Here is an 8,181-nt window from a genome sequence, read left to right as displayed (position 1 = left end):
TCGACTTTCCAGACCCGTGATGATGAACACGGATGATTGAGCTGCATTACATTCTCATCCAGTCCCTCGTTTACCACATCTTGGTAGAGTTGGAGAAAATGTGGAATCAAATTCAAAATAATAATAATTTCTAAAAGACCAGACTTTTTACTAGTCACCTTAGTGACTTAGTCACCCTTCAGGCCTGGAAACTAACTCACACCAATGACCCAGTTATCAGCGTGACAATGCATAGGCCAACAGGGGAACAGTAACACTAGGGAGGTACAGAGACCTTAGAATAACCAGCCAGGTGAGATCAAAAGGGCAGCATTTCCTCAAGGACAAAGTACAAGGTGGGTAGGAAAGGAGACAGAAGGAGGAAATGGGATAAGTGATGCTACATTGTGGGGACTGCAATAAACGAGATGAAACAAAATGAGTATGAATTGTTGAATGGAAAACTGATCTGCCCGGTGAGCCTTCACCTCAGCCACAAGAAGATTTAAATAACAAAGTGTTGTGTGAGCAGAAATCTGAATAATGAGAAGAACGCTGCCATTGGAAAACCTGGTAAGTATTCAGGTAGAGGAAAGACCAGGCCTCAGTTCAGTCACCGGTCAGCCAGTTCACACTCAGAGCGACCCCACGTGTTTCAGGGGGGCACTGTAATCCTTAGGGCTTTTAAGGGCAGTGATCTTTAGGGTTTGCTTCTGAGGTGCCCGTGGGTGGATTTGAACCACCAACCTTTGGCTAGTAGACAGATGTTTAACCATTTATGCTACTCAAAGACTTTAGCAGAGAGAATAAACAAGAGGAAGTAGGTAATCGGAGAGTTAGGGTACTGAAGAAGAGAGAGAGAGAGAGAGAGAGAGAGAGAGAGAGAGAGAGAGAGAGAGAGAGAGAGAGAGAAGAGAGAGAGAACTGTAAATAGACTGTATTGATCAAGAAGAGGCTGTGGTAAAAGATGAGAATGGGAGGTAGTCAGGTGGGAGATCATCTGGGGCCTTGGGCCCCAAACAAGGAATATAGCTTAACTCCACATGCCTTGAAAAAGCGACTCCAGCTGAAGCATGCAATGCAATGCAAGTGTAAGGAGCCAGAAGCGGATTGAGGAAGCTGTTGCAGTGGTAATCCATAGAATAAAAGGGGAGCTTGAATTGGGTATACAAAGAAATGGATGGGTTTAAGAAACCTTCAAGACATTCTGTTGATAAGCTTTGGTGATGGATTCTATTTGGAGGATGAGAAAGATGCATTGGACATTCTGATTTTTGCAATTAGATGGATGGTGGTGTCATTCTGAGAGGCGAGGAACAGGGAGAGAAGACAACATGTAGGAGGAATATCATGAATTTCATTTGAAGCATTTTGAGGTTGAGATGCCTTTGAAACAACTAACCGGAGATTTCAAGAGCCAATAGGATGTTGCAGTCTGGAGCTCAAACGAGAGGGCTAGGTTTGAGGTGTCCATTTCTGAGACTTCTGGACAGAAATCAGTCCAGAGGCATGGGTAAAAATGATGCTGGCGGGAGTGCAGAGTGAGAAGAGGACGGAAGACCGAGTGTTGAGGACTGCCGACCTGTCAAAAAGACCAAGAACGAGTCATCAGAACAGTAGAAGAAAAACCCATGCAATGTGGCAGCATGGAAGCCGGGCACAGTGTTTTTATAAGTGAACAGTCATCCATGTCTAACGCTACAGAGATGTCTTGATAATGAGAGCCAACATTGTGTACTGAGTAATGTACACGCTCAAAATATTTGTTTTGCTGAAGAAAGAGATAGAAAAACTCAAGTCCGCCAGCCTCTCACAAGGTCTCAGGGCAGGCAGAGAAAAAGAATATACAAAAGCAGTACTTTCACAAGCACATCTACCTCAGACAAGTTCTGAAATCCCTATTTTTCATGAGGCCTTTCTCTTCTCACGCAGGAAAAGACATAAAATACAAGGACGGAAAGGCAATGGGTGCTCGTTGGGCTTATGATGTGCTCAGTGGTTCTGATACCTGCCAACGTTTGAGAGCCACCTGCTATATCAAATAATGTAGCGTTGCTTCCAAATTCCTCCTTTGGGGTCAATGAACCTGTCTTCAAGATAGCAGGACTGTGTTCCTATTGGACATTGTCCAAGGTCACACCCCTCAGCAGGATGTCTTCCAGGGCCAAGAGTGACAGACGCTGGGATATAAAAGTGGAGCCTCTTGTTCCAAATGGAGACAACTCTATAAAGCTCTACCAGCTCCAGGACTCTCCGTGGTCACTGGTAGTCTCAGTTGAAAGCGCCTTGTCGGTCAGTCTCTCTCTGCCCAGCGTTGTCTCCCTCAAGCCCTTAGAGGTGCATCTTTGAAGAGCATTCCCAATGACCCTTTTGCATATTCGCACACTGCCATCGAGTTGATGCCGACTCACAGTGGCCCTATAGGACACGGGAGAACTGACCCTGTGGGTTTCCAAGACGGTCAATTTCCATGAGAGTAGAAAGCCTTGACTTCTTCCAGATTTCTCTCATAAAGTCCCTTAATGGTGAGTATTGTCCATGAGGTCTGGGTGACCATTGCAATGAATCATGAAACCCAGCAGAGAGAGAGAGAGAGAGAGAGAGAGAGAGAGAGAGAGAGAGAGAGAGAGAGAGAGAGTGTTATTGTAAGAGCAACTGGTGTCAGAATAGGGTAGAAGAATGAAAGAGGGTGGAGTCATGTCTGACCTCTGCCTTGCGGCACTGGACCATGGATTTATGTGGAGGTGGACTCTCCTTCTCCCTTGTCTAGGCAGAGAAGATGAGCTTTGACCTCCATGCTGTTTATTCAACCAGCTACACACACACACACACACGCATGTATGCACGCACACACGTTATTGCTGTGCAACTGCTTGCTCATAGCAATCCGATCAGACAGAGTAGAAATGCCTCATGTGGTTTCCAAAGCTGTAATCATTACAGAAACAGACTGCACGTCTTGCTTCCGTACAGTAGCCGGTGGGTTCAGAGTATTGACCTTTCAGTTAGCAGCCTAACAAGAATGTCTTGAACTAGGATAGTGACGATATTCATAGAGCACAGACTTTACTCGCGAGATAAAGTTAATCTAAAATGGTAACTTAGATGTCGAAGAAAAAGGAGAAGCAAGTTTGTGTGTGTGTATGTGTGTGTGTTGTGGGTGGGAATGGTATCAAGTGCACATATGAAGGGACTTCCAAAAGTTTGCTAAAAATTCCTGTGGTAGATATATAATCGTTTGTCAATTTGAGAACTAAGTGTGTAGGGGTGGAGTCTAGCTTGTCAATCAGATCATAGCCAATGAGGCCTCTGTGTGGGCATGGCCTTCTCCTGAGAATTCTGGGAAATCTGATACTTCCTCCTTGGAGGTAGGAGACTCTGCTCACACCCTGGGAGACATAGCATCTGACAAGACACATGGACCCAACCTGATGCAGAGACCCCTGCCAATGCTGACATGTTTTCAATGACACTGGATCCAAAGACTTTCACTGGTCTGTGATCTTCTACATTCGGCATCATTATATGTATTTCATGAGTCTGAAGAGGACTTTATAGATTGGTATTGGACATATGGGCTAATATTGGACTTATGGACTTGATCTGGACTGGGCTTGGATGTTTTCTTCATGTTCAATTGATCTTGTACATAAATCTCTTTCTTAAACACATTTGTGTGTCCATGGTTTGTCTCTCTAGTCTACCCAGACTAACACAATTCCCATTCTTTTCACGACAGTTTTCCATGAACTTTTAAAGGCCTCCTCATATTAACTACAGATCCAAGTGCAGATGTTAAATAGGCGATTGGATTTATAAATTGGAAATTCAGTGAGTTGGAGGTGAATTGAATTGACTGTGTATACATATTATTTAAATGAAGGAGACCAGATGATAGACTGGTTTACTCAGTATTTGAGGGCTGGTAGAGAAGGGAGCCTGTCTTTGGGCATCCGAGGGATGTAATTTGATCCAAGGGAGATACCTACCTGGCAGACATTGACCCTTAATGGAAAGATGGAAATGAAAGAGCCTAGCCCGTAGCACAAATGATTAAATAGGAGTATTGAAAAAATGGGAAGAAAACCAAGCAGAGAAGGGGTGTTCTGGAAATCTAGAAAGAAGACTGTTTAGAGAAGACCAAATGCTGCAGAGATGCCAACTAGAACTGACAGCTGACCCTGTGAGCGTGCCAGTAGGGAGCTACCAGTTCCTTCAACATCAGCAGTTTGGGATAGTAGAGGCCAGATTGGGATGGACTGAAGAGTAAGAGTGGGGAGTTAGGTCAGAGAATGAGGAAGGAAAGGAGAATGATTAGGAGAGGGGTGGGGAGAAATCACTTAGACAGAAATATATAGTATTCAGGAACAAATTCTCAGTCTAAAATAATTTCTAAAAAGACCACCCTTGTGTGACTGAGTCACTTACCCTCTACTTCAATCAATAGTCGTGAGCATCAAATACTTTAATACATTAGAAAATGCTTATAATAGTGTCTGGTTCTTAGTAAGCTCTCAAAAATGGAAATTCCCATTATAAAATGAAGCCATTTTATTATAATTGAATATAAACAACGATAGGATAAGATAAACATTATCATCATTTTTATCATCATGAACTATCATAAAATGCCATAGGACAGGGAAGGGAGCTTGAACTTGCAATGGAATTTTTTCTTCCTTTTTTTGTGTGTTTTATCGTTCTAGTTTTGTTTTAGTACCAAAAACACATAGTCAAATTAAATAAGGATTAAAGAAGAGCCACAGGGGTGAGGATTCACGTTCTTATTACTTGCTGTTATTTGCCACCCTAATTACCATCAATATTGGTTAACAGGTAGCCTGATCTCCGAGGGAGGTGGGGGGACTGCATTTCTGAAGGAGAGTGAAATCAATGTTCACTCCTGGGAGGTGTTATTTCCTTAGGCTCCAAAGAACCAGCTGGTGCTATGAAAACAGTTAATTGGATTTTTCCACCTCCCCAAGAAAAAAAGCTTCTAAAAGAATTCATTCTTTTTTCATATGGGAACATTTTATTCACAAAAATCTTATTTTAGTATCCATCTATTCAAGCCTGCAAGAAGAGTTTGGTTCATTGTCTACTGGATCCCCAGGTGCCATTTTGACCAGAAGGAATACAAGGGATTATGGAATGATTCTTTCTTTTTGAGGGGAAGCGGAACTGCATTTACAAAAGTCAATATTGATTCTTTTTCCAAAAGCAATATAAAAAAGTGGTATCAATATAAATAAATAAATAGTTCTGATTCCAAAAGGAATATAAATAAATGGCAATTCATATGAAGGTAAAATGAATAGTTCTTTGAGCTACAGATCTTACTCAGGAAAATCATACAGTTATTAGACCTCGATGTTTGCTCTCCAATACAATACCCATTAGCCACTGGTGACTCCTGAGCACTTGAAGCATATCAAGAGCAACCCAATAAATGGATTTTTCATGAGTAGAAATTTGGAGTCTCTGAATGTCACAAATGGTTAATTGCTACTTGCTAGAAGGTTGGCAGTTTTCCAGAAAACTTGGTGCTTTGGTTGGAAAGGCCACAACCTTAAAAGCCTTATGGAGTATTTCTTCTTTGACACATAGGGTCACCATCAGTCAGAATCAACTCAAGGGCAACAAACAACTACACAGAATTTAAAAATTGATAAAGTTGTCGGGTGATGTTTAAGAATGTTCGAACAACTTGGGGACGTGAGTAGACTTTTCCAATTGTAAACTTTATGAAATCTAAGCACAGATCAAGTAAGTAATAAACATCTTACATTTAGTATCTGAATCGAAATGCATCTTTTGTGAAAAATACACAATGAAATTCAGACCTATGTTGAAAACAAGAATACGTACCATCTCATTAATGACATTTCGTGCTCATTAAATAGTAACATAACTTTCAAATGTAGTTGGGTTATATGAAATACATTAAAAAATTTGTTCACCTGTTGAGAAATTTTAATGGTAGCTATATTTATATTAAGGATCCCTGGGCATGTAGTCGAGTACAACACAGCTGGCTGTTAACCACAATGTCAATAGTTTGAAACCACCAGTTACTGAGAAAAAGGTGAGGCATTCGGCTCCCATACAGAGTTAGTCTTAGAAATGCACAGGGTAATTCTATTCTGTCTTCTAGAGGCACTGTGGATTAGCATAGACTCGGTGGTAGTGATTTGGCTTTTTTTTTAGTTTACATTTTTATTAAAATCCTGGACTCTGTGAAGAAGAGCATGGCATCAGGGTTGGAGGAAGGCTTATTAACACCTGCGATGCGCTTGCTGCAAGTGAGTAGGAGGGTGCGAAGCACTTGCTGATGAAGACCAAGGCCTGCAGCCTTCAGTCTGAATAAATCCTCACAACTGGGCCAATAGACAAGAGTGATAAATAGAAAAACAGACTGAAGTTGTCAAGGATTTCATTTTGTTCAGCTTCATAATCAATGCTTATGGAGGCAGCGGTCAAGAAATCAAATGGCGTATTGCATTGGGTCCATCTACTGCACAAGATCGCTTTGAAAGTGTGGAAGAACAAGGGTGTTACTTCGAGGACTAAAGGGTGCCTGACTCAGGTCATGGTGTTTTAATTTCATCACCTCATATGACTGCAGCAGCTGGACAAGCAATAAGGAAGACCAGGGGAGAATTGATGTAGTTGAATTATGGGGTTGGCAAAGAAGATGGAAAGTAATACGGACTGCCAAAAGAGCAAACAAATCTGTCTTGGAAGAGGCACAGCCAGAGTGCTCCTTAGAAGCAAGAATGGCATACTTATCTGGCAGGGAGACACCATGATCTCGAAGGTGGTTTTCCCGGGGCGAGGCTTCTCCATTGCACTCCAGATGTGCTGACCCCTGTGATTTCCCCAAAAGTGGGAAACTTGACTGCATAATTTGTGGTAGTGGGGCACTGCATTCGCGCTCTCCCCTGGAAAAAAAAAGAAGCAAGAATGGCAAGACTTGGTCCCATGTACTTTGGACATATTGTCAGGGGATATCAGTCCTTGGAGAAGGACATCATGCTTGGTAAACTAGAGGGACAGTGAAAAAGAGGAAGATCCTCAACAAGATGGATTGACACAGCGTTGGCTCACCCATGAGAACAATTGAGAGGAAGGCGCAGGACTGGGCAGTGTTTCGTTCTGCTGAGCCAGGATCCCTATGGGTCTGAACCCACTCAACAGCACCTAACAAACACAATGACAATAGCATCTGAATCAGGCACATTGAAAAGATAGGCAGAGGAACATTTGGGAACTTATACTAAGGAAATAAACAATATTACTAGAAAGTTCTATTCGAGATAAAACTTGATTTTCTTTTATACCCAGGAAAATAGAAAATAATTTGCATGTATAACAATAGAAAGAGAACTGGGTAAATTATGGAGCATTATTTTCATTGAATGCCATGACATTATAAAAAACATGGTGTGTATAACAGTTCCAGAGCCACATGTAAAATGTCACCCAGTATTGAATGAAAAAAGCAGAATACAAGATTGTATTGTATTAAAATTATATATACAGATATGTGCTAGAAACTTGTAAAAAGAAAAATCATTGATTTGTTGTGTTTGTGGAAATGTGTGTTTGCATTCTTAACAAAAGGGGGGCATTGCTTTGTGTGATGTTTGCAGAGTAAACAAATATATAGTAGAGCAAAAATAAGATAGGAGGAATAGAAGAAAATAAACATGCCTCTTTTAGTCATGGAAAACAATGAAATTCCTACAGATCACAATATTGGAACCAAATTAACTGGCCCCTCAATGCATTATCAATGTAGCTTCTTTTCCTTCCAAAGATGCAACAAAGCCGCGTGTTCTTCCCATGGTCGAATGACCCCACATTGATGCCTGCTTACGACATCTGTCGGAGTTTTCAGACACCTATATGTAAGGAATGGGCGCAGAATGAAGGCTTCAGGTCTTGACCAGCAGAAAGATCTCAGAAACGAAGGCAAATGTTTCATGTATAATGTGTAATGTTTTGTTTTGTTTGGGAGGCGGAGGCCAGTTGGGGGAGCTGGGATGGTCTTTGGAGTATGCCGTGCTTTGGTTGTTAGAAGGAAGACCAGGTTAAGATCGTCAGAAACACTTGGAAAGGTGTGTGAAAAGCAGCATTCCAGAGAAAGTAGAAGGTGCCAGAAGGAGGATTTTGTGCTGGTGTCAGGTGATTGCACCAGGA

General features: G+C 41.7%; 1 non-coding gene across 1 annotated transcript; it reads left to right on the top strand.

The window, feature by feature from the left end:
• Positions 1-6,760: 6,760 nt before the first annotated feature.
• Positions 6,761-6,923, top strand: LOC142447338 (U1 spliceosomal RNA). The gene has a single exon (XR_012784079.1). It is a non-coding gene; the product is annotated as a U1 spliceosomal RNA (small nuclear RNA).
• Positions 6,924-8,181: the final 1,258 nt, after the last annotated feature.

Source organism: Tenrec ecaudatus, chromosome 4, assembly GCF_050624435.1.
Source record: "Tenrec ecaudatus isolate mTenEca1 chromosome 4, mTenEca1.hap1, whole genome shotgun sequence".
Lineage (NCBI taxonomy): Eukaryota > Metazoa > Chordata > Mammalia > Afrosoricida > Tenrecidae > Tenrec > Tenrec ecaudatus.
Note: the sequence above shows the minus strand (reverse complement) of the source record. Positions and strands in the feature narration are given on the sequence as shown.